Source organism: Pholis gunnellus (assembly GCF_910591455.1).
Source record: "Pholis gunnellus genome assembly, chromosome: 18".
Lineage (NCBI taxonomy): Eukaryota > Metazoa > Chordata > Actinopteri > Perciformes > Pholidae > Pholis > Pholis gunnellus.
The window spans coordinates 14,535,135-14,562,872 of record NC_136545.1 but is presented as its reverse complement, the minus strand read 5'-3'; the positions used below and the strand labels follow the sequence as shown (position 1 = coordinate 14,562,872).

Here is a 27,738-nt window from a genome sequence, read left to right as displayed (position 1 = left end):
ACCTGCACACCCTCAATAATTAATAACCCATTGATTGAAAATGCCAGCCTGCTTTTTAAAGGGACGATGCAGTGGCAATAGCAGCAGGTAGCCAGAGCCATGGCAAATTGATTTTTTTTTGCTGAGAGGAGATGACACCATCAGAGAAAAATCAATACATTTTTAGTTTCAAGAAAGAAGGGCAAATGTGAATGTATAATGCTTCAAATTCTGATCTCTTCAGTCTTCCTCGGGTTTATTCTGAAGAGACCGCAGAGAAAGATCTCACAGTGTCTAGCAGAAGAGCAGAAAACGTTACGTCACCAGAGACAACAGTTCCTCTTGCACGAACAGGAGATCAAGATGGCTACTCCCATCCTCTGATGTCATCAAGGACAACACAACACACCGGATCTGATAATGTGCTCAACAGTTGCTGATACACATACAACACACTGCATTATATTATACAATACACCACAAACAACGGCCTCAAAGAGTTGAGAGAGCAGCTCTCTAACATGAGTTTTAACAAAGGTAGCAGGGTGTTGGTGCACTTCATTGGTGTTTGCACAGGTGATTCATCTGTCCACCAGCTTTGTTTAGGCAAATGTGAAGCTATATGACACAAAATCAACGTGAACAGATATTTTTGGCACGGGGGTCGAGTGGCTGCTCCATGTCCAGAACCTCGTGGGTCGAAGAGAGCCCAACTCTAGGTCCCATAAATAACACATTACCGCCATTTTCTCAGGGTGACAGTCCTTTCGGCTTTCAACTGGACAAATATGGCCTGACGCTTGATTTATCGCAGTGACCGTCAGACCGTGAGAGTCACTCATGGTGCTCTCAATAAAAATTCATTCAAACGCTAAACTAGCGCGTATAAACTGACATGGCCTGCCATTTGTTTTATCACAGTGATAGTCGTTTGGCTCTTTAACTCACGGTGCTCTCAAACATTCAGCATTACTTCTTTCGGGTTTAATAATCTTACCTGTCATACATTTATTAATGCCATCTGGCCTCACATCACACCATTTTGCGGCAAAGCAGATTTGAAAAGCAGCCGTGCGGATTGTTGTTTTCACTTTGTTGTCAATTTAGATTCGAAATATTTTAGTGAGAATTTGTTATATCCTTCCTTTAAACATTTTCACCCCCAGAACTGTTGTACTTTCTGGCAGTTTTACATTAGAATGATGGCACACGTGGACATCGACAAGTTGCAGTCAGTGTGTGTGTGTGTGTGTGTGTGTGTGAGTGTTTGAAGAGGCACTAAGATAAGCTTATATACGCTGTTATACATTGTTTCATCTCAGTTGATGCACAATACACAATGCAGTAAATAAATACATAATTCCTGCTTTTTGCCTTATTAGGGGTATTTTGTCTTCTTCAGTTACACAGATATTTTGATATATCGTAGATGATTGTCTTGTAATGTGTCAAGTATCGCAGAATTGCTGTATAGCGATACCATTGTCATCGTGGGAAACATATCGCGATAGTGTTGTAGAGTGAGTTGCTCTCTGATTCCCACCCCTAAATAACAGTATGCGCCTCACTTGTGAGTGAGATTTGTTAACATGAATTCAGCTTTTGCAGCTCTTTGCTGTGATTATTCTATAATGTATTTGGATAGCAGGAGGAAGAGACATGAAGTTTGACGCACACCATCCCTGTGGCAAAGCAAACGGGTTCATAACCGGCAGCTTCTACAAGCTGGAACACCGTCTCTCTTTGTGAATAACTACTATTCAGACTTTATAACAACCTGATCGACGGCAAAATCAGTGCCTTTCCCTTTTCTCAGTAGTCCCACAGTATTAATGTGCATCTGTCAATCGGTTCCATTGTTCCACTACAAAGCACTCCCTGCCATGAAATATGCCAACTTGTGACAGGATGCTGCAATAATATAATTCATTCAATGGTATAATACATCATGGTCAAAAAGAGAGAATATAAGAATGAGCAGTTAAATGCATAATATATACGTTTTTTAAGAACATAACATAACAGTATTACATGCACCTGCACTTGTGATCAATCTGTTGATGATTTTGTAATTAAATATACTTTGAATTTCACACATTTGAGAGGGTCGGACCATAACGACTTATCTGAATATGAAATTAGTTACCGATTAATTTCCTGTCCATCAGCTATGTTTACATGTCTTTTTTTTGTGACTGAAGAGAAGCGAGGGAGGGAAGAACATCACGGGCTGATCTGTTTTTTTTATGCGTATTAATGTCACAATGTCATTTTACCGCTGCAAATCCATGTACAAAAACCTTAAGTATGAATTTGTAAAAAAATAAATAAAAGAAAGATAGCAGAATACAATAGTAGTTGTAGGATAGTAGAACATAAATAATTTGTTTAAGAGGAAGTTTTTATTTGTACCTCCTTATTGTACTTATTGTATTGTAATGTTTTTAACAACTTTGTTTTTAAGGGTTAATTCTACTTTATGCGAGAGACCAGGCAGACATACTTTGACTGTTGCACACAAAAAAATACATCACAAGTAATGTATTAGACCTACGAGGCAATTCCATAGACTGTAAAGGTTCACTTCACCCACAGGTCTGAGCCTAAGTCCCACTGCATAATTTAGAAAAATGCAAAGAAGTCGGCAAGGGCCTGAGAGATGAAAGGTCAGTTATCTTCTTTCTTAAACAACTCACTCCCTTCTTGAAGGAAGCAGACGTGACTAGAGAAGGTAGTGCTTTATGGGATGATGATATTATGGTCAAACTTGCTCCTGATGCATCAAATGCTACTACTAAAAGCCCTCATGGCTGTTTTTCAACAACACCTGTCTCTATCCCAGTATGACAGCCTTACAGTAGCTTTGTATCTGAAGGCTCGAATCATCGTTCTGAAATCCGACATCTGCTGATGCAAGTATGGGCCAAGTCGAGCAGCAGCAAGAAATATTTATTTTGGCACCAACCCTTTAATCTTTCCCTTACAACTTTGAGACCAGAAGAAGTGAGGTAAGGCTTTAGTTTCAAAGTTTTACTCATCCAACACCTGGTGACTGCATCATTGGGTGTGAAATTTAGAGTGAAGATTAGAGCATGTTGCTGAGATCACTTATAACTGCGCTGGCTTACATTTCACAATATTACAGTTTCAATGTTTTAATATTACAGCGTTTGGTAGACTAACATTTGTCACTTGTCACAAAAATGTATATAAATGGATGCTTGTTGATTGGAGTGCAGCAGTTTTATGATCGTGAAACATATTCAAATGGCAGTGACAGTTGAGGATATAGTGTTTTATGAAGTTTCCTGTGTACTTTTAGTCGAGCAAACAAGCAATTTGAAGACATCATAGAAAATTGTGTTGGACATCTTTCCCTATTTTGTGATATTTAACAGGTAAACAATTAATTGACAGATTTATCGATAGCAAAGATATCATTGGTTGCAGATCTAAACCTGACTACTGATTGTGTGCTCTCTGCCTGAAAACACATGTTTAAGAACTTTAAGTTCTTCACATGAAGAACTTAAAGTGTGACTGGATATTTTTTGCCTATTTTAGAGCCACTTCAGTACAATTTTCCCCATAAGATTTCCAGTTTGTAAAGTAACAGAAATGACATGCAAGCTGCATAATCTTTTTTATCCTGAGTTTAAATTCCAACATGGGAGTGCTAAATCTGTTCAAAGAGGACAGTATGTTGGGCTAGACTTGACATGGTTCTAACTATATTAACTCCTGAAAAAAGATTGAAAACAGGCTTACAAAGATGGAACGCCAAAACAGTCCAGACCCACTGACTGCCACTACCATCCCGGCTGCAATGAGCTGCAAATACAGCCACAGAGACACTGAGGGTCAGGACAACTGAGTCACTCCTGCCACGTCTGTAAGAAAAATCTTAACACGCCATTTCTATTTGAGCTGTAGCAAACTCATTTCACCTTAATGTCCCTTTTAACCACAAAAAATCTGCAACTACTTCACATTAAATTTTATTACAGCTCTGTATATCATTTATTTTTAAAGAAGCTATTATTCAAATTAAATTCAAAGCATAAAATGACAAGTTGTTCCCATCTACGCTTGCAACTACTCTAACAATTATTTGTTTTGTCTTTAAAATGTGCCTATTATAATTTCCCAGAACCCAAAGTGGGGTCTTAAAATGTGTTGTTTGGTGTTATGGTGTTATGGAGCCATAACACATATATAATATAATTGTAGGCCCATTCCTGCTGTCTTATTTATGGTGAACAGACATAGGGCCTCTACAGGCACTCAAACCACAGCCAAAGGGTAACCAGGAAGCATAATTAACGTTTGGACTGACCCACTGTCGGCTAACATGCAGCCATATGTGCTTACTTTCTGTTAGCCAAGCTTGAACAGCATTCATTGGAGAAAGCAAATACACACGCGCATGCACACAGTTAACCAACACCATCATCACCTCAAATACGCATAAAGGTCTGAATTCCAGCGTCAACTTTTCATGGTTTTTTCATAGCTTTGCCTCACCTGAAGGTCTCAAAACACACATTGAATGTGTCACTGAGCATTTATCCATTAAAAAGGACTCCACGAGAAGGTCTTAATACCTGCTTTGGAAGTTACTTTGGTTCAGATTAGGTTTGGTGACCTCAAATGCAAGCCAGGTTTGTAGTGATTCTTTGGCCTGCGTGCAGCTCACACTCTCGTTGGCTCACAGTGGGCTTTTATCTGTCGGCACTGTAGCAGATAACAACACTGGTTCAAAAGAGAAAAGCTGGTCCAACCTGAATGACCTTCATATTCCAATACTGTGCTGCTGCCTAATCCCCACACAGAAGAATTACATATTGACAGATACAACAACACCACTGCACAGACCATTGCTTCAGTAAGTATGTAAAGGTAGAGACATTGTAAGTAAGCGCTGTGCTTTTTCTCGTCGATTTTTTGGGGTTTTACAGATTTTCATGAAAAGCAGATTGATTTAAACTGATTCTCACACTGTTGTTATGTCCACCTGCACTCAGAAGTGTTCCTGCTACAAGAAGACACCAACGTTTACAGTAAACTAAGTCTTCATGTTAAACGGATAGATCAGACAATGAATCGTGGGGGAGGTATCAGTAATACCAACGACACTCCCATCAGCCTCAAGTGTGGTTTGTGTTTAGTGCAAAATACGACACCTGCCAGGTATCAGCATGTTAGCATTTAGCTTAATCTTATAAACAAAAATAGATACATTTGACCTTTTTAAACATGTGAATAAACATGTGATCTATAGATCTATATAGATAAATATATATAGCTGGACAGTGACCTCCCCCCTCTCTGCCTCTGAGCAGAGCTGAGAGCTTCCTTAAATGATGTGATCACATTCTGCTGCTTATTTGAGAAAGTCTGAATACACAGAGATGAGACATCGATCCAACCTGGCGGATCAATGGACCAGGCCTTTTCAGAGGAGATGTGAGCAATCAATAATGTTCGGTATAAACGTTTCGTCATAACATTCATCAGACATCTGCTGGAATGGAATGATAGGGAGGGGAATGGCATGAAATAGAACAGAGAAAAAAGAGAATGGAGCTGGAAATACAACAGTATCGCCATCACGTATGCTAACTGTTGGCATACATTTTAACTCACAATGTTTTGATTTTAATTATTTAAAGCTTAAACTACAAAACTCAAAATAAAAACTTCAAGGTTCCTTCCTGCTCTGGTAAAAGTTTAATTTAGATTCAGCTTTAGTTTTCATTCTCTGAGGTCAATATGCTGAATAAAAATGGCAGATTGAGCGACAACATTATGCTAAATCACCAGCCATGCAGTAAATGCTGAGACCATATCATGCTAACATTGAATCAACCAAGCATGGATGGGCCTGAAGTGACTGAGAGGGGCCCAAATCATCAACATTGTCATAAACTATTTTCAGCCACCTGACGGGAAACATAGATGTTAATCTGACAACAAATCTGTTCCAGGAAGCATACGGCATCAAAAAAAGTAGGTCAGCCATTAACCAGCTAACACTGACCAGAAACATTCTTCTAGCACTGCTTCATCTTATAACCATCTGAAAAGTTGATGCGATAAACCTCTTACGAATTAAAAGGGGAATTCATAAGAAATAAAACGCACCCTTGATCAGTTCAACACATTCAAGGGTTTTGCCACAACAGCCTTATTTGGTCTGGTCTGACCAGTAGCTTATGGTGGCTAATTTTCATTAGCAAACTTTAGATAGATATTGCTCTGTAACTAATTGAATTAAGTCTCTACTTTTGCTACAGTGAAACTACAATTTAGCATTAACCCTCATCCTGTAACTGCTGAGTGTTGCCACTGATTGCTTTAAATGGAGAAAAAGGTCTGCCCATGATTTAGGACTGCCCCTTTTGACTGCAGTGTTTTTTTTGGAGACAGGAAGTGGTCCTATTTAAAAAGTAAAATAGAAGATATAGCGAGATATGCTCTAGGGCGGGGCTACCTTGTGAATGACAGGTCGCTACCACGGAGTTGTCCAGTCTGGGTCTTGTCCGTGTTTTTGTCTTAAATTTAACCCCTTCACAGTGTGTTTTTAGTTCTTGACAGTTAATTATAACATTTGCCTAAATATGCTCCCACCATGCGTTACAGTAGGCATTGTCTGACTTCTACTCAATGTGCAATTGCTCTATATTTAGTAATAAAGATCAAAACATTCTACTTTGGTTTCGTCAGATCACAAGTTCCATTTCCTGTCACGGGAACGGGCCACATATTGCAAAATTAACATGCAGTTTTTGGTGAGAAGTAATCCTACCACTCAGCTCAGAAGTGTAAAGATCACATGAAACTCTTGCTTACTGTATGTTGTGGATAAACTCTGCTATTGTTATTTTTAGCTTGCTTTTGGCCTCTTGGTAGTTTTTCTCTTGGTAGAGCTTACTCGTTACTTGACCATCCATCATAGCAAGAGGACCTGATCTAGATTAGGTCCTAGTGGTGCCATCATTTCTCTAAGTCTTCTAGTTTGTCTTCACTATGTTACAGTACAAAAATCAAAGGGTCTTAGATCTGATTTTATGTCTGAATCTCAGAAATTGCTCTTTGCAATCCATGCTCGACTCTGTAAACTTTGACATTCACTGAAAATAGTCAATGATTCATCTAATTAGAATCATTTCACTTTAACAAAAGTAGCCCACTGCTTGATTTTCATTGCAACAACTGAGTCTTTCAAAATAACAACCCTGAGTTTACGAGGTATGTTTCTTACGCACAAAGGGACTACAAACAGTAGCCTTTTGTGTTTCACTTTCTTTTACTGGTTACTTTAACTAAATGAATGAGAAAAAAAGAGACTGGATTTTTTTTGGTGAACATTCAAGAAACCAGCTCAGTAATCCCTGATTGTCTCGAAGGACTGGTAAATACAGGTGCATAGCCTTTCACACGCTGCTACACCAGCGAGCTTTGCTGATCTGTCTGCAGCCTGACCTTCACCGGTGTCACATCCAGAAGAGTTAAAAGAAACACCTCACCGCTGCAGGCCCAGGCGACCCTTAAAGAGTCGGTGTTAAGGAAAAGATTATGTCGGCTTCCCACCATCCTATCAAGCTGACTGAATGCAGGTCTAATGGAACAAAATGAAGGGGAAGCAGAACGGAATTCTTTTTCTCGTCAAGGATTCAAGGATAATCTCTTGTCATTATGCAACACAGGGTTGCACAACGAAATGCAGGTGTAGTCCATTTGCTACACAAGAAAAACAAAACAAATCAAAAACGCTAGCGTATTCCTGCGGTGCATTTTTTCGAACCAGGTGGAATGTAAACGGCAGCAAAAATAAATATGGCTGACATAAAATATGACACCAGTGAAACATTGTCCATCAACTCTGACTATGTTTGAGCACCAAGCATCATTGACGCAAACACAGAGTCCACCTCCTCTCGTCCAACCGGAGTCCTGCGCTCTGTCCTGCGGTCCGCTCGTCAAGTGCAGCTCGATCCGAGATGCCACAACGGAGACACAACTCTGTAAAAATGTTGGAACAACCCTCACCGACCTTCCGTTGCTGTTAGTCTGAAGTCTTATTTCAGAAATTTTATTGAAATGTTGGTGTTTGGTCCTGCTGTCTCAAGGTTGGCTGCACTTTATCCAGTCCCTACGCTTCCCTCTCCAATGTCGATGAGCATATCTCTGTCTTATGCCAAATGCGCTCCAGTAATAAAGACTAAATGACAACAAATTAAAACAAAAATGTAGCAAAGTTCTGATTCAATATCAAAGTGATACAAACATGTGCCACATCAGTAGTAAAGGACAAGCAGAGACGAGGATTGAAGGATTTAGATCTTGGGACTTCAAAGTACTCTCTGCTGACTGAGGCCTTCAAGCAAGACCTCACATCAAAAAGAGAGACAGAAAGAGAGAGAAATGCCATTACTATCGCTCCAAGTTGCAATACTATGCTAATCCCAGGAAGAGACGATAGTTTTCTATTTTATGTCTGCGTCGTCCATACTGCAAGGTCAGTCTGTCCCTCTCTGACAGATGGTTACCTGACATCACCCAGCCAGTCAGACGGCCTTTAATACTTAATATCGCTGCACTCGTTTTCCTCTTCAAATTCTGTCTCCGCAAAACAAGACATTTCCTTTCTCAATCAAAGAAATCCGATTTGCTATTTTGCAACATAGTAACAACTAAAGCTGCTCCCCAAAAAAAAGAAGAAAGAAGCTGGCCATCATGGTACAAGTAACCTTGCTCCAAGGGTAGCCTTTGTGTTTAGCAAAGGGCTGAGACTGAGATCTGAAAAAGGGACGACTGCAACACAGAGCACTCAGTAGCAGCATTTGCCCTCTTTTGCAGAGAAGATAATGACCAAGCAGATTAAGAGGAGACGAGCATTAATGCCCATCTTCCGTGTGGCTCCTGTCTTCGGGTTGTCATGTTAAAAATTTGCCATTAAAAAAAAAAACACTGCTCCATTCAAAATGTAGCCGCTTACAGTCTTTTACATCTTCTGCATTTACCTTTAATCATGAGCCTTTAGGGATATTTATGTGACCTTCAAGTCTGAAATGTTCACAAAGCAACAAAAACAGAGGGCTGGTAAATCCTCAGCTAAAGCCTGCTCGGTGTGAAGGTTAGATAATGAATACCCTCACATAGTCGCTCTCTTCATTCCTGTTACCAAACCAAAAAATGCATCTTTTCATCTAAGCTAATCTTGCTTTTCTAGCCACTGCATGTTTGTTCAATGCAAAAAGCTCCAAATATAAAATGCAGTTAATAGCAGAAGTCAGAACCCAGGAAATCAAGTAGTAGAGTGACGATAATAGGTGGAAGCAACCAGACGTGCATGGTCCGAGTTATCTGGAAGCTCAACCTTCTTTTAGTACAGTCACCTCTCTTGGCTTGCTCTCTCACTCTCTCACTCTCTCACTCTCTCACCCTCTCTCTCTCTCTCTCGGGGATGACAGAATTATCTTCTGCATCAGAGCTGAGGCTGGGCCAAGGCTCCACACAGAGGACTCCATTTCACGCAGCCTGCCCCACTGTGGCCAAGGAGACACTGCCAATCACGCTGGAGTATCAGTGGCATGGCCGTCCACCATTTTGTGCTCCTCAAGGTCTTTGACTTGACTGTCCTGCTCAGCTGAGTGGAGCTGCTGCCTCTGCTGGCTCTGCTATCTCGTTACACAGATGGAAGTGTTTAGCTTTAAGAGCACAGACCTGAGCGAGCAGCTTCCCCTCCTGTCTGTTCCTCTGCTGACTGTCATGGCAGTCAGCGAAAGCAGAAGTGAGATGTGTGTGGGTTTTTTCTGTTCGCTGAAAAAGACGGCTACCTAGAGCGAGGCTCCGCTGTTCCTCACAAGCTGAAGACAACGTCCTAGAGAGATCCGAGGACTGTGCATCTAAATACGGAGCTTGCAAACAACCTGGCATTCCAACATTTCAGGAGATATGTGTAAGCTTCTGTAGATAACATCAAACCCAGATGACCCAGCATGTTCTACAGCACACATGTTTTAGTGCTTCTATTAGAGAAGTACAAATGCTTTTTTCTAGACTGAAAAGCATAAAAGATAAAACTTGGGGCAACCCCTTAGCAACATGATTAAATATTCCATCCAAAAATGATTAAGTGCACAATTTAATTAATAGCCTTAGGCGTGATTATTTTTGCAGTTTTATATTGGGAGGAATAGGTAGATATATTTGGTTTTCTCAAGAGGTTTCTTCCCTCGAGCTTGAAAAGAAAAATTCTCAGAAAACGAACTCCATCAAGTACTGTACACAAGTAGGCTACAGCGAGAAAAAAAACAACCAAAAACGAATTTATCTGCTGCTTCACACACAATACATAAACCATAAATGTTCTCAGTCACAGCTATGGGGCTGAAAGCATGCTTTATTCAGATGTCCCCAAACTGAAACGCACCAGTTCATGGGCTAAATAAACAACCGCTGAGGAGCCGGGCAAGTGAAGGATGTCCAAAGACTGATCTTGGAGAGAAACCAGGAAGTGTTTTTCCACAAAGACAATCACTCCAGGAAACCTTACATTCCACACAGCCTTGTAGTCCATCTCTCCTCTGAAACCATTTCCTGACATGAACCAATCTGCTGCTGTCTCAAAGACTCCTGTATCACCTCAGAGAACATATATGGATAACTGGGAACATAGAGTAAGGTCAGCTGTCAAACCAAACTCCAACCCAGTAAATTGTATTATTTGTATGATGCAACTATGTCTTCTCTCTCACAATGAGGAAAACCATCTTCCACCGAATGCTCTTGCCTTATTGTTTTCTTTTAATCTATAAATATGCATGCAGTGTCCAATTCCACCAATTCACCAAAAAACAAAAAGAAGGCTGTGAGATGCACTGAAGGGTTTGTAAGTGGTGCTCAGTGGACAACTGCCAGCAAACACTGCAATGCTGACTTCCTTATAAGCCTGACATGGCAGTTACTACAGTTACAGGGAGTGGGTGAGGTTACAAGCTAGTCAGGATGGAGTGCTTCAGAGTGACCAAAAGAGGACACAGGAAACAATGAAAAAAAAGGCAGAAAAGTCAAATTCAGTCTGGTTTGCTCGCAGGAACGTTGGAGGAAAGACAACTTTTTTAAAGCTACTGGTAAATTTATCTAAGAGGTGAGGTTCCTCTCCAGGTTCGCCAAACTGACCTCTTGAGGCAGCTCAACAAGTTTGAGAAGGGAAAGATGAGAGACCCATCAATATTAACTTACCACTGAGACCTCCTTTCCAAGCTCCTAAATATTTAATCGTCCTTGGACAGCTCTGTTGCTTCGTAGGCCGAGCCAGTGTGGATCCCTTCTACAAGACCACTCCTGTTCCTGCTCAATGAAGGCCTTGTCCGGTGGCACCACACTGCCCAAGGAACGGGCGTCTCCAAAGAATTCAGGATTTTTTTTCCACCACAGGCAGATCGAGGCTGACAGAGTTGGTTCACTGTGTCTTTTAAGAGAAGGGCATGAATCCTGAATTCAGGCTGGAAACCTGAGTGTGCCGCTTCGACGGCTTAATTTATCTCACTGGACAAACTCTCTCATCACCTCGTCCACTTTATACCTGAAGTCTTCATTTTCTATCAAACCTAGCCCCCTATATAAGACAAAACTGTGAGCTATGCTGAGCTACAAGCATGTATTTCCAGGAGGGGGAAGGTGATCTTGAACTGTTGATGTTCTGATGGAAAGCAGAGAGGAGGAACCAGTTCTGCAGCAGTGTAACGTGGCAACTGACAACAGCAACTGGAATGACACCACCAGCGAGCCACTTCCTTGTTCCATTTAAAAGCCTCGACACCATGTTGCTTTTTGGTTTTTCAAATAGGCCTATACCTAGTTACACATCATTAAATAATTCAGAGGATCCTGGCGGGTTTTGAAGTGTAACAATGTTGTGCTTTCACATCTAAAGCAAATCTCTAAATCCTGAACGAAATATGTTCATGGAGTGTAGAAGGTCGGTCAAATGCAAGCAGAAAGTGGTGAGGTTTTAGCTGTGCTGTAATGACTATATAGTGTTTTGGATGTGGGGCCTGTGTGTTTCAGCACACTTACAAGTGTAGCAGCAGGGCCCGGCTGCATCTCATGAGCCATGCATCATGTCAAGAAAGCACTCACTGGAGCATTTCAATTTGCTTTTGTGCGTCTCCCTGGCCTTCTTCACTGCCCCAGGTAGAGAAGAATGGAGGAGTGCATCACCCAATGTGAGTGAGTGAGTGGGGGAGAGGGAAGGGTGTGTGTGTGTGTGTGTGTGTGTGTGTGTGTGTGTGTGTGTGTGTGTGTATGCAACAGACACAGAAAGAGTATCTGAGTGACTGATGAGCTTCACAACCACTTCCTTCCAGCGTTCAAACCATCACAGAAGTCTTGTTTAATCCTCTGTCCTCTCTGTCAAGCTTTTTAAGCGCAATCCTGAAATACCTTAAAAAAATCCAGTTATGTAAATGTTTTTCTAAAAGTATCTATAGTTCAGTTCTGCCTTGTCACCTTGAAGCTGAACTGCGGTAAGAAATGTCACTGAAATATGTTATGTGGAGGTAAAAGTAAACCACTTTGATTAGGATTTGCCTTTGTAGTACTTCAGATATGATACAAATATTCAGTCAGTCACCAATTTGGACCATGAAACTACAATTGAAGCTACAACGGTCAATTTAATAACCCAATGCTCTGTAAATATATTATGAATATAGTATGTTTGATTACAGCAGCTTTAGAGATATAAAGATGATGGAAGAAGCAATGCATTTTGCCTAAAGTTCAAGAAATCAACCAGTAGTTCTACTCTGGAAAACCAAGCCCTATGTTGGCTGTATGCCAGTTAGATTAAACTGATCAAACACTCCCTTGTTTACCAACTGAACTACTTGAGATATTCATTTCCAATTTAGTAGGACTGCAACTTATGATTATTTTCTTGGATAATCCTTTTGCCACTTTTCCACATCCCAAGGTCACATTTTCAAATGTCTTGTTTCACCTGAAAAACGGCCTAAAATCCAAACATATTCATTTACGAACATAACATATGACAAAGCAATGGTTCACAATTACATTAGTTTAAAATAATGTAAAACGGAGAGAAGCAGCAAATCCTTAATCGAATAATCATTTAGGCTGCACACTTTAGAGACAGGCCATCTATTAGACGGGGGTTCAAGATCTGATAACAAATGCAGGAGCCACCTTAGGGCTCTGTGCTTTTCAGTTTTTTGTAATACTTCAGTGGTGTGTATTACCAGAAAAATGTGTAATTGATCTAATTACAACAAAGTAATTGCCACAAAGAGAACCTGGGGACTTCAGGGGGCCTCTGAGAGTCTGGGGCCACTGTGTAGTTCCCTACTATGCCCTGTTAGTAATCCAGCCTTGGCTTACTGTACAACACTACACTATACAACTAGTAATGCCTTCTCTGCTACAGCAAAAGCAAACAGCCCTGCATGACCCACACGACCTTAGCTGGTGAGTTGAACTGAAAACCTGAGCACACAGATTAGCTTATAGTGCAGCAGCAGCCACCAATATAAGCTTTGCAATTGAGAAAGAGTCAAGAATGTGTTGAAGGCTTGTGAAAGTTACTACGGGAACTCTAAATGCACAGAGACAGCGGACCATGTCAGTATCCCCGAGGCAGTCTGTGTGGAAAGAAACATCACCACCGCATCCAGAGTTAAATCACTCGGCTCATTTACAGAAACCTCCACCGTCCACCAGACTGTATCCATTGCACCCGTCTGTGTGACAAAAAGTGTCGACCGCAGCAGGTCCTGCCCGCCCGTCCTCTATCAGCTCCTCCTTGAGAACCTGTTTGCCCTGCCACGCCAGGGAGAAGGAGCATCGCCACCATTTTGATTGCTCTTCTCAGCCCCAGCATTGTCGCAGCACACTGTGTCAAGCTCACAGTCTCCTTGTCAGCAAGATTTCACACAGTGGCCGGGGGAACTGCAGAGCGTAGCACAGCCACACACACACACACACACACACACACACACACACAGTAACTGCACACTACATCTTGCAAACACACCTCCTTCACTCTGCCGACAGGCTGGTCAACAGAAACCTTTAGGACATAATGTGTGAAAGGTCACCTCAGGCTGTACAGTGGACATAGGGTGTGTTAAAAACATAGGGCATGTTACCGTATTGAAATGTCAAAATGTATTTGCCCGAAAATAGCTTTTAAAGTATCTCAATATACCTGAAGCAAACAAACAAATAGGTACAAGCTCACAATAACACCCCAATAAACAGCAGAGTCCTCAAGCTCCTGTGTGGATAATTAGTCTACAAATCAGGAGTAAGACTATAAACACTTAACTTGTGTAGATAACAGCCGCTGAACTCTAATTTCCCCAAAAACTCATCCAAAACAAAACAGAAACGAGAATCATCTTGAGAACTTCCTTTTAAGAAACTATCTGCAGTGATTACTTCACTCTCTCTCACACACACAGAGAAGACAGAGAGAGAGGGGGTCGAGACTACTTTGTTGAACATTAACTACCTGCATGGCCAAAACACTGCATTATTCAGCATTTATATTCCCATCCCATCCACGTGTCCCGCATCCATCACAATCACACACACGTAGTCCAAAAGTGCCATCTGCAAATCCTACAACAGCAAAAAACCCAAAAGAAATCCCACATATTTACAGTGCACATTGTGTTAAATCATGCAAAACATTTTTAAAAAAGCAGCAAGTTCCTGAAGTTAACCTTGAGAGCTCCACTAAAGGATCTAACCTCACTTATCAGAGTTCTTCTGCTTCCTGTAGCAGACTCAACTTCCGAGCAGAAAAAAGCAGAAAAAGAAGCAGTAGAAGAGGAAGGAGAAGAAGAAGAAGGAGGAGGAGGAGGAGGAGGAGAGGCTGTGGCCATGTCATTTATGAACACAACCTTTGTTCTGGCGTGAGGGATCCTGCCTGTCTGACTCCAGGGCTCTCCTTGGAGACTCATCTGCTTTCCTCCATTTTATGGTTGAAGCTCCACTAGCATGACATACCTGACTTGAGACCAGTGACAGCAAATAGGCATCCAAAAACAGTGCAGGGGACAAGCGGGTAACAGTGTAGCAATGAGAGCAAAAACAAAACATCAGAATCAAAATATATAAAGCCACCATTTCAACCACCATCAAGCTCCAACCCTGTGGAGACCCGACACAAAATCGCCACCAGATAAGGTTTCTTTTTTTCTTTTTTTCTAAATTGAGAGGAGCAGGGGAGGGGGGGTGGAGAGAGCACATATAGCTTCCTCACACTGGACATGGCTTTCATAGTGTGTGTCAGAGTGTGTGTGTGTGTGTGTGTGCGTGTGCGTGTGCGCGCGTGTGTGACTGGACCAGCGGCTATGCCAGCTCCTCTGTGTCGCTAATGGAGGCTGGTTGGGGAGAGGAGAGCAATCCGTGCAATGGCTTCTCCGTGAAGCTAACGCGCAACAACACGCACGGCCGGAGAGGGGGACGCACAGCCGGGGCCAATAATTCCCCTGACCAGACATGTCAGAATAACAAAACACTCCGCTCCGGCGCTGCTGAAACACGCAGGCGACCCTCTCTTTACACCGCCGCGTCCATTTCCTTGTGTCACTTTGACAACAAACCGAAAGGCGACATGGCGAGGAAGCGGTGTAGGTTGGCTAGGATATTTAACTGGGAAGCGAGAAGACCCACTTGACTTTGGCTACATGGGTGCCAGCCGGAGCGCCCACCCGACTAAAAATCTCGCCCCGGCTTCCTCACCCAAGTCGGCTGGACCTGGACTAAAAGGAGAAAAGGTGGTGGTGGTGGTGGTGGTGGAGAAGGAAGGGGGGGGAGATCAGCTCTTTCCAGGTCATTCACGAGGCGCTCTCCAAATTATATCCCATGATCTACCATACCGACGTTCTCGCAGAACCTGAAAGCCCAGCCGAAATCTTGACGAAACTGGAAATATAGTGCAAGAGGGGGAAAAACTCACTGGTACAATCTTCTCCTCAAGCGATCCTCCCAAAAGTTGTCCTCGTATTTCATGCGTGCGCCCGGTCGGTCTAATGGATGATCGCCATCTTTCCTGCTTCTCCTTTGCTGCAGCTGCAGATGACCTGAGATCCGTCTGTCTCTGAATAATGAGCAACCACACAGACAAGGAAGACAATCTGCAAAGCAGGCTACACAAAGAAGTTTGGGAGACTAGCAAGCACCAGAGGGTGCACAAGAGTTTACGATGAGACGAGGGAGCATCAGCAGGATGGACAACGTCTATGTCTGAGAAGCTCATCCTTCATCTAGACTGAAGTCAGATAGCGCGCAAAGCCTTATCAGCGGCTCAGACCACCACCAGATACATGCGGGCTCTGACCATTTTTATATAGGCTTTCCATACTGTGTCTGCCACGTCATGGGGTTATCTGCAGTTCACTTTGGTGGTGGTGATGCTGCTTCACACTTCGACCAGACAGATAGACAACTAGATAATTAGACAACTAGACAGACAGAATTACAGACAGACAGACAGACAGACAGACAGACAGATAGACAGACATATAGATAGATAGACAGACAGACCGACAGATATATATATATATTTGCTATTACAGTGTTGATAGATCCCAATTTTATAAAATGTATATTATCAAACTACATTCATAATAAAATAAATATATATAAACTCCCATTCAACACTGCCTCCATCCAGTTATCATTGTCACACTCCCCTGAAGGTTTATCGTCTTTATATATAATAAAATCAAAACAATACATTTGAAATTTGTGTTCATTTATTCTGTCCCTCATTCAGAAAATAAAAATGGCTGATTTGTTGCAGTGTGTTGTCATTACACTGTTACTGTAAAGTAGACTTGACGCTGCTGCCGCTGCTGCTGCTGCTGCAGGCTGCTGCTCTGTCCACCAGCTGCTAACAAAGAGGGAGCCCAAGACAAAAGGTGCAGGGTCCTGCCTCAGATGTATGTCAGTGTGAGGATGGGTGGGTGGTGGGGGTGGGAGGGGGTTGAGCGGCCCGGAAGGGGCACACATGGGAGGGTGGGCAGTGAGGAGAAGAGTCTACCTTGCATGATTGAGCAGCTATAATGTCATCTGAGAACGTTGATGTGCCTTGATGGCTTTTGTGGGAAAGAATGTAACATGTGTTAGTTATGCTTATTACCATAAATGATGCACTTGGATGTATTTTTATTATTTACACAGTGTGAGGTTTCTTGTCACATTACTGCACTGTCACACATCTTTTATATAATGACAGTTTTATCAGTTAAGAGTTCATTTGTCACTATAACTTCTCTTCCTACATTTAAAACTTAAGACTCAAGATGTGAATGCATTGCATGGTTTAAAGCTCACTTTTATCTATAACAGACCATAGTTGATCTAATTCTTGCCGCTAAAGGACCTTTTTTAGTTCATAATAAAACATAATTACATTAAAAGTTACATTGGGTCTATGATGTATTTATTTTTATTATAACACATACTAATACTTAACATTATAATGATCTAAATGCCAGTATGTTTATTTCTTGATACCCGTTCATAGTAATTACTGTGATGTGTATGATGTACACTGCTGCGAGTGAGATGCATCGTGTTTTTCTTTTGTTTTTTGCAGTTGATGGCAATAACAACATCTGCCCTTATTATAACAAAAGCATGTGAACTCTTCAGGACAGTTTTCTTTTTCAATCAAAGGAAGAAAACTTGTTTGAATCCCAGAAACTTTATTATTTTTTTTTTTTACACAATAATCTTGCCTGTGCCACCGGAAAAACCTCAGTCACAAATCTTGTGAGCGAGCTCACTGGTGATTGTACGCTGATTTACAGGCAGAGCCACAGAGAGGAATTAAATTTGTGTAAGATACAGACGTAGTTAATCATGTTTGACAAGTGTTGGTGTTGCCTCTTGCGAGATTCGGTTATGAATTATGGATTGTGGAATACATTTTTTGTGGAATTGAATAGAAGCTTCAGATAAGAAGCGATATTCAGTCAGTCTTCGTATCACTTTGTATCCTATCCGTGTCACCAGTGCTAACGCAAGGGCTAGATTCTCAACAATGCTGTTAAACAATGTGATACAAACAGTGTCTAAAATATGTGACACCTTGGGATCTGAGAATATAAAATATTTAATGTGCTGTTAAGCATAAGGTGACAGATGGAAACAGGAATGAGCTTTTTTTTTAATGCAGGTCCATAGTGCCAGTTCTCCTGTTGCAGTGACGTACACAGCCCCATGTATTTCCAAAACACTGTGGCAAATGATCACTTGGCCCAAAAATGACTTCCTCCTCCTTCAGGGTTACCTCTCATGCCCTTTTCTTTATTCAGGCTTTTTTTTACTCAGAACATGTTCAAGAAAATTAAAAATACACCCCAAAAAACACTTATGCCCGTTACATTTTCGATGTCTCAACAGAACTTTGAAGGAATGTCTCCGGAGGAACGACGTGTGAAATACACACACCCATGCAGACACACACACACGCACACTGTGTTGACAGTTCGTCCTGTGGGTGCCAGGTAGCAGCCGGGGTTTATCATGCTGCTCGGACATATGGTTGCTGCGGCAAATCTGATTAATATGGGATGGCCAGGAGTCCTGCGTACAGCAGAGGACAGACTGCACCAGGACATCCCCACTGGTCCGGCCTCCCCCGCACGCCGTGCCAGGCCACCATCCAGCTTGGCTAAAAACAGACCAGTCGTCAGGGATTCAGATGGTCTAAGCGGTGGGAGAGCGGGGGGAGTGGGGGTGCGATACAGATTTAGAAGGTGGCCGCTGACTTTTTGGATGCATTGATATCCATGTAGCACTATTCCACAGTGAAAGTGTTATCCCTAATTGAAAATAAGCATCTTCAGTTAATTATTTATCGAGGTTTTTGCAAATACAAACTATAAACTAGTGGCAATCGTGAGGTGAATTGGATCCTCTCAGACTGCATACTCTCCTGGAACTCAAATGCACCTCCTTGAAAAGTTCCCAAGAATGGAATTTAGACACAGCAGAGTCCTGTACGGGTCAGCGAGCATTACGAAAGGTCCACTGTGTGCCAGTGGAGAGGGGACAGAGGAGATATAATGATTGTTGCCCTGATAGTGTGAGTTTTCATGGACATCTATCTTCAACTACAAGTCTGATGGTGCTGCACGTTATCTGTTTCTTTTCTCCCCCATAAAACACAGACAAGCCTATATATACACAATGAACACATAAAAAGGAATTGTGTATGCCAGTTCAATTCTAATGTTGTTTTTGTATGGTCAGGTAAGACAGACAGAAGCATGAAGGGATTCCTCCAGTAGTAAGACAGACATGTCTTCTTAATTGAAATGTTTTTTTTTTTTTTAAAGAGATTATGATGAAAGAAATGGCAATACATATTATTGTTTCTTTCATCAGTATCTACACCATCTCGTCCAGAATTGCATTTTCTCCAAAACATTACACCGCAGCTGCCGTGTGAGAGATCACTTGAATTACAAAACAGAAGTATAACAATGTACATAAAAATGGAAATGAAAACAGCTTCTGCCTGCGAGGACTTTCAGACAGAATTGTTACATCCAGCAAATTGTCATGGCATGTACCTAAATGGAGAAACGGTCATGAATTATTAATGCTTCAATTACTATTTCATTTAGATAAGCCCTTTAACTCGTCAGAAATGCTTCATAAATGTCTACGTGTCTTGGCTTGCTCAGGCGTCTGCACTGTAAAACACACTTGGATCTGGCCCATTGTATGTGAAACTTGCATGTTCTCCTTGTGCTCACATGGCATTCCTTTGTGTGTTCAACTAAAGATGCAAATACTGTTGTCTTTGAGGCCCTAAGTTGCACAAAGGTTTGTAGGCCTATGTGTTTGTTTTTAGTTTGCCCTGCAGACAAGTGTTTCCCTGTAGCATGCTGGGTCCAGCTCCCCACGACTCTGAATAGGAATATGCAAATATGGACGATGAAAAGAATGAGAATCTCTAAAATCTTGACAAAAAGTAATATGGAAAGTGTCAAACAAGAAAACCCTATTCAGTCATTCAGGTGGTTCTGAGCCTGTGTTTGGGTGGATTTTTGTATCTTATGTAGTTTGAAGTGAAATTTTCCTCCAAACAAAAGAGAACAGGCAGTACAATCATTACAGTGCACTTACAGTACATATCAAAATAGCACAATGAACAATACCCATACCTGCTGTGCAATCTGAATGCAATTTTCAGCCGTCTAAACTTGAAATGCTCTTTTGAATGAGAGCACTTTATACATCTTGTGGAACACAACAATTTGTGATGCCAGACAAAACAAGGGACTGAGAGTGAGCATTTAGTTTTTTACTTGCAAGATTTAAAAATGCTGCCATTTCACTTAAAATATATGAACACTCAAAATGTTCCCAATCATCATATTTATAGAGCATCTTTAGTTATTAAGAGCAAATTGCTATATGTGGTTTTATCAGATGACAACTATCACATTTCATGACATTACAATTCTTTTCACTGACCTTCAACAAAAAAACAGTTGACAAATATGCATTTTCACTTACTCCAATCAGCATCTAACAAAAGCAAAGCCATTTGTTGACATACACATTAAGGTAGATAAAAGTACTTTTACCATTTGAATCTTTAATGCAGTTTGTATATGCAGTTTGTAAGAAACTCCCTGATATTTAAGAAATGGTCAATGACAGAACCATGCGTTCTATTTCATCTTATGTTCATATTTTATATCAAGTGTGTTTCATTTTGTATCGTATTTAAAATGAATTATGGCATTCTCTCCCTGGTTATATATTCACTAAATGTCTTATTTTTGTTTATTGTTAAGTATACTTTCAGCTGCATTTCTTGTATGAAAAGTGCTAAACAAATAAAGTCTGTTTATGATTATTATTATGATTGCCATTAACCAATTTAGCTTTAGGCTGCTGTTCAGTGATTTGGAAATGCAGTCCACAACACATTTAGCTATCCTTTTCTAATCTATAGATGGTGTCGCTGGGTGTATCACCTCCCTAAAGGGCTGAGGGATTGCTCTGCCACTTCTGCTTATGTCTCGTCTCCCTCATGGCTGACTGGCTGTGACTGCTTCTCTGTTGCTGATGGTACTGATGGTGTGTAGGAGTAATCTGCACACTTGGAGTGTATGCAGACAAATGGGTACGTCTGGATGCTTTTTGTTTTACTCAGATCATCAACAAGTCAACTCCTGATATTTCAAATTTCGGATCAAATAAAAGACAGTTATTATAGATAATGGTATATCTCAGTACTGGCTCTGAATTTAATAGTTAAGTTACTTAAAGGCATACTCTTCCACATTGTGCTGGAATACGCTAACACTCGTGACTAAAAGACTACAGACATTCTAGCAGCCCTGAGGCTAAATAAGAGCTAAATGCTAACACCATCATAGCGACATGCCCAAACTGACAAACTGATGTTTTGCTAATATCAGGTATAATGTTTAACATGTTCATAATATTAGTGTGCTAACATTGTCTAATTAGCATGAAATAGAAATTCCATTCCACAAATGTCACCCTCATGGTGACCTCATGATTCACTAGGATACATTATCTGGGAACCATGAATATCTGTACAAAATTGTGTGCCAATCCAGCTTTTAGATGTTTCATTGGATGAGTAAAACGTTGGCCTGTGGGTGCTGCTAGATGAAAAAAGTCAAGGGATCACCAAACTCATTAAGATTCATGAAAGACATTCATGGTTCCCAGAGGATGAACATTTCACGGCATAGTGGTCGTTGAGATAGTTCAATCTGGACCAAAGTGATGGACTGACAGCTCAAGGGATTGACTGACATTGACAGCATAGCTTAAAATATGTAGCATTTATAGTCTTTTGTTGGATCTGTATTCAGATTTGTGTAGTTGAAAATATACAGTATGTGGGCGACTGTGGCTAAGTGGAGAGCAGGGCCGTCCTTCAATCAGAGGATCCGCAGTTCGATCCCCGGCTCCGCTAGTCGCTTGTCGATGTGTCCTTGAGCAAGACACTTAACCCCAAAAATTGCTCCTGTAGCTGTGCCTCTGAATTGTAAGTTGCTTTGGATAAAAGTGTCTGTTAAATGACTGTAATGTAATGCAACATGTAAAGACACTGTTCTCTATAGATTTAAAGTGCTTTGCCATAGGTTTTTGCACAATAGAAATACCATTGTGTGTGTTTCTGTGTGTGTGCTGGCGGATAATTTGTCATCGTGGGGAATTTTATTGCTTTCAAGTCCTCATTCCTTGACCTCAGTGAAGTGATTGCCTCTGATAATGCCATTAACCACTGCCCTGCAATTCTCTGGGGCGCACTCAAGAGACTGAGAATAGAAAATACTTTTATTTCTGATGGTGGTGTGGATGTTTCAAACCCCTGATTTATCAAAGAGCAAACGTTGACCTCATTTTATTTGCTTCAAACTTACTGAATGATACATCAATCACTCAGTGTATGCCAGTGGCTGAGGTAGAGGAAGATAGTCAAATGAATAGGTAACAAATCACACTCTTGTTAAAAAAGCTAAGGCTTTCTTTTCTATGTTTATTATTGTAAACCCCAATACAATAGTGTACAGTGCATGATAATGATCTGAGACTTTTGTGTCTGGTGTAACAGAAAGACGTTGATGTCAAGATACAAGATTTCTCAAACTGCAGTTTATTATTTGATATTGTGATATTTCTTTACTTTTGTTATAGAGTAGAGATTCTGAGGTTGTGTGGTTTGAGTGCAACCATTTATTTATATTTATATTCACATTTTTAGCAGACTAAAATGCAAATTCTTTGGATGGATTGCCATAAAATGTGGCAGAGACATTCATGTTCCCCTCAGGATTAATTCTAATAACTCTGATGATCCCCTGAACTATCATCTCCCATCAGCCGCAGCTACACTTTGTATTTAGTGCTTATTAGCTAATGTTAGCATCAACACGCTAGCATTGTCATGGTGAGCGTGTTAGCATTTAGCTCAACGTACAGCCCTACAGACTCTTAGTTTTGTAAAATCAAGTTTTATGTCTAGCACTTTGAGCTGCTTCTCATGAATAAAAGGTTTTATGTTAAGCTTCTGTATTTGAATTTGTATTTCATAGTTTCTACTGAACTCTCTGTCTCTCCTTCCATCCTTTTATCCACGTTTCTGTCTGCAGGCGGTGTCCAAGGTGCCCACTCTTTATCCCCATCTATGTAACAATAAATCTGCTCTGCCACAGGAACTAAAAAGTCCCCAGGTGAGAGCTGTGCAAGGAGGCCCTCCTATCAGGGAACAGCCAAGCATACAGTGGACAGTGGCATCTCTAGGATTAAAAACTGCTGCATCCACTGTTCCCCTGGCCCATTGACGGATGGATAAAGCCTTGGACTTCACCTTATTGAAAGAAGGAGAGAGCGCCTGGGGAGCCATGAAATCCATAGACCCTTCTTTAAATGGGTTTGTAAGAGGCTTCCGCCTAGCAAACCACGGCTGAAAGGGCCCATTAAATAAAGCCCAGCTCCTCAGCAAGGAGCTGGGGCAGATTCATCAGAGAGGAGAAGGCAAAGATAATGATAGCTCATGGCCAGATGTGAGACGTTGTCTCCACTTGCATGTCATGTGGGACCATGTCAATAACAGCAACAACAGCAGACAAACAAACAGTCTTTTCTCTCTTTCTTCTGCCATCTCTGGTTTGTGTCTTGAAAATCCAACTACATGTGGACAGACACATAAAAGTACTGTAAAGACAAGTTTGGAAAAAGAAAGTACGAGTTTATTCGCCCCCCCAGGGTTGGCCATTTTCTTACTTACGCAGTCTCACGATCTTTTTAAAAAAAGCACTACATGTTATTCCATCACAGATCTTAGGCCATTTAGTGTGCCGCATGCGCGTGCTGCAGAGCACCACCTACATCAAATGCTCTGTCACTTTTATACGTCTAGCTGTGGATTAAGAATCAGGGTGGGGACAATAGCCCACCTTCTTTCTCCCTTGGTTGTTTTGCGAGACCTTCACACAGGGAGAGAAGGTGAACTGCAGCTTGGGCAGATTTGAATATCAATGTGGTCAGATAAGATGGGAAGGTGCTGGAAGGAGGCAGGAGAGAAGGCTGAGGAGGGCCTCTGGCAGGACAGTGGGTGAGATGGAGAGAGAGGGAGAGATTTGTCATTTGCTCTCTGTTCCACCTGCTCCCCTGTCATGCATCCTGCCGGGGGGGGGGTAAAATACACCCTGATGTCTGAGGGAGACAGAGGGAAAAGGATGAGCGAGGTGGCGGGGTGGAGGGGTGGATGAAAGCAAATAGAGGAGGGGAGGAGATGGACAGGATTGGAAAAGGAGACAAAGGAAGGCGACATAGAAAAAGAGACACAGTTATTAGAAAAAAAAAGGAAGAAAATGTATGCATGCCGTTGCGTATTTGAGGTGCCAAGTCCTGAAATGCAGGAGCTAACTACAGGGGCTGGCAGGTATGCAAATAGGAGGATGTACCAGTGTGTGCCTCCAGATTACTTTTCCTGCATTTGCTATTCATATATTTGCAAGGTGACTCACTTCAGACAAAGCAGGTGATCAAGAGCTCTTTCCTTTTCGCCTCTTGCTTTCCTCCTTCTCTTTGCCTCCACATCTGAATAGGAGCAGAGGAGAGCATGATGGATCCACAGCCTCAGCAGAAGTCATAAGCCCTGCAAATGCCGCAGCCCACAATTGCATGCCCACAGATTTGATATGTATTCCGTCAGCAAACCCCATTTAAATCATTTTGCTGTCAGCCCCCTTTCACGGCATCTTGACTAATACAGGGAGAGTTTAGAGTGCAGGAGAGAGACAAACATGCACACTAGCAAACAATCACACCTGAATCACAGATAAACATTTTGGGAATTTACATCTTTTCTTTTCTGGTAGGCTACATAAAGGGCTGAATTTCACCAAAAGCATCTACATCTCCTCTTACTGATTGCACAGAGTTACATTTTTGACTAAAATGCTTTCGGCAACTAAAGCCCAGGTTGCTAATGGATGTACTCGACTTTGGAACATACTTAAACATGTTGACCTGCGTCCTGCTGTTCGCTTAATGAACATCTAGTGAAGCAGAGCTCAGCCGCTCTGCATACAAATGTTTAAAAAATGATATTTATATTAGAAATTATATGTGTCTTTTTAATACTTGGTTTTCTGCTTTTAGTTTAAGGGTCCTGCGCTGTGCTTTTCTGTTTCTAGATCTGTGCTTTTCCTTGACATTATCCCACTATTTGAATTATCTCAGCCATCATCAATGGGACCACTTTGTTCCTTCCACATTGGTTCAGCTTCTCATATTCCTTCTTCTTGATGCTGCTACCACTTGGGACCACTACATGTATTTTCAGTGCTGTTTTTTCTTCCTTGTCCATTACTGGGCTGACCGGTTGTGTGGCCACTACTCATTAATATCACTGGACCTGGAAGTCCCTCAGGATCCAAGCTAGGCTATACAAACCTACTGTGATGTCTCTCACATGCAACCTTCACATGTGAAACTACAGCACAATCATCAGAGATGTCACATTAGTCTGTTGTGTTATGTTCTAGCCTTTAAAGCAGGAATAGAAGTAATAAATCACATGTTTACCTTGTACCTGTAACATGTTTTTTTGTGTAGGACTGTACTTTTTTAAGATTCTTTTTTTAAATCTGAAAATTTACTTTTATCACAAGTAGCATATTGTAGGCTACTTTGCAACATTTCACGTAGCATCCGTTACAGAGTAAAAACAAGGAAAAGTCCTGATAAATTGATAAGTGAGAATGGAACAAAGAAAAACAGACCGATCAGCTGCAGCAGAGGAGAAGCTGCAGGTGTGTGCGCGGCCACTCCGGAAATAAGTAATAAATGTTTGTGTTCACGGGGGCTGAGTTCACGGGCCGGGGATCGCACTTCAAGCACAGACAAATTAAGGACCACATATGCGGTGCTGCTATGATGAGGTTTACAATTAGCATTATTGTATCTTGGCATAGTATTAAAAAAAAAGGAATTTCAATTTAAATGTAATACACCGGGCAAGCACGATATAGTGACACACCCACAATGTTCGTGACCTGGACGATAAGGGCGAGCTAACATGCACTGAGGAACCTCTACCTTCAGTAAGATGTGGGAGGACTTTCTGCTGTTTTTGAGACTGTCAATCCCAGATGTTCAAAACCTTCTGAATTTGAGGAGCGCAGTGGAACCAGAGAGGGCGAGTGGACTGGTTATACTGGGACAGAGGCGCCGAATGGAACAGACTACACTGCCTCTCTGTTGGTTTGGACAGAGGTGTTGCTTATTTTATTCCACTTGTGCATAAGTTGCATTTAATGAAATCTATTTTGAAGCCTAAATATGCTCTTTAATGATAATTTTAACTGGCCTAGTAGCAGTGCTTTTACTTGAGTACTCTTTCCACTTCTGCTTAAAAGGTCCAACTTTGTCTTCTGACATGAGTGATATTTAGTGAAATAGATTGTGCGTTCCATTACTTATACTACAATACTATCTAGTATTCCCCAATACGTCGTATCTCAAATGCAGTATGCCAAACATTGCAGGATGTTTTACTGCACCTGGTCACATCTATGTATGCAAGCCGCCGTGCTTGGTTTTTTGGACAAGTCTTTGGTTGTATGTTTCCTTAATAAAACCCTGAATTCCTAACATTATTCCATCACATTATAATGGAAACATTCTACATAAACAGGATATCTCTGATGCACCCACATAGCTACACAAGGTGCCACACTCTCTCCAAGGTCACACTTCATCTCTCCACCAAGGCTGCCATGCAATCACGTAAAATAAATGAAAAGCATGCAGCATCCTGAGGGGGGAACCACAACAAACAAACTGTGCTTTTCTGACATCCCACAAAGGGAATTTTGAAAACCATCCACTAGGTTTCAGAAATCAATCTTTGAAAAGTGTTTTTTTTATTTATATCTTATTTTCATTTCTACTTCTGGCAAGAAAACTGCCTGTCATGTTTTGGAATGGCAATGTCTGATCAAGCCTCAATATTTGTGGAATTCATTTTAGGATGGATTTTTCCTTAAGTTCAAACCTCAGGAATCAAATCCAAGACTCCAGGCAACATAGTGACCCATATTTCTTCAGTATCAGTGACCTACATTTCTTTGACTTCCTTGTTTCACTTCACCCAGCTCTGGATAAGCCTTTTTTTTTTCTTCCTGATCTTTAGTGTCTCTGATCTTACAATATGTTTTTAATATCAAACACTCCTGTGATAAAATACATGTGTGTGTGTGAAATTATAAAAAGCAGAAGCATTTTTCCGTCTTATGGCTGTAGCTTCTCAGAAAGACTTTGTTTTTAGCCAAGCAAAAGAAGGGATAATATTTCTTAAGAGTGCTTTTGTTTATAAGATACAGAATTACTTTTCTCAACAGTTGGAAAGTAAGGATTTCTTGCTCATAATATAATTTGTTGTCAATAGACCATGTTTTTGGCAAACTTCCTCGATAACCAAAGAAGAAGAAAAATGGTTCTATATAATTAGTAAACATTGCCGTGTCTAACAATAAACTATGTTAATTGAGGCATCCATAATTTGTGACACATTCTTTTTTCTCAGCCTGAATGAATATTTGAATAATGCAATTTGCTCTCTATTACTTCAGGATAATTAAAGAGCTCCCCACAAAAATGAGGACACTTTGTCATGTTGTCTTTTTCCTTGATTCCATG

The 27,738-nt window shown here is 41.2% G+C and overlaps 1 protein-coding gene across 1 annotated transcript in view; it reads right to left on the bottom strand.

Moving 5' to 3' along the window:
- znf462 (zinc finger protein 462) overlaps nt 1-16,707 on the bottom strand; it is a 46,821-nt gene extending 30,114 nt beyond the window's left edge. Inside the window, exon 1 of the mRNA XM_079178741.1 lies at nt 15,977-16,707. The gene's annotated coding sequence lies outside the window, so the exon portion shown is untranslated. The remainder of the gene's footprint in view (nt 1-15,976) is intronic.
- Nucleotides 16,708-27,738: the final 11,031 nt, after the last annotated feature.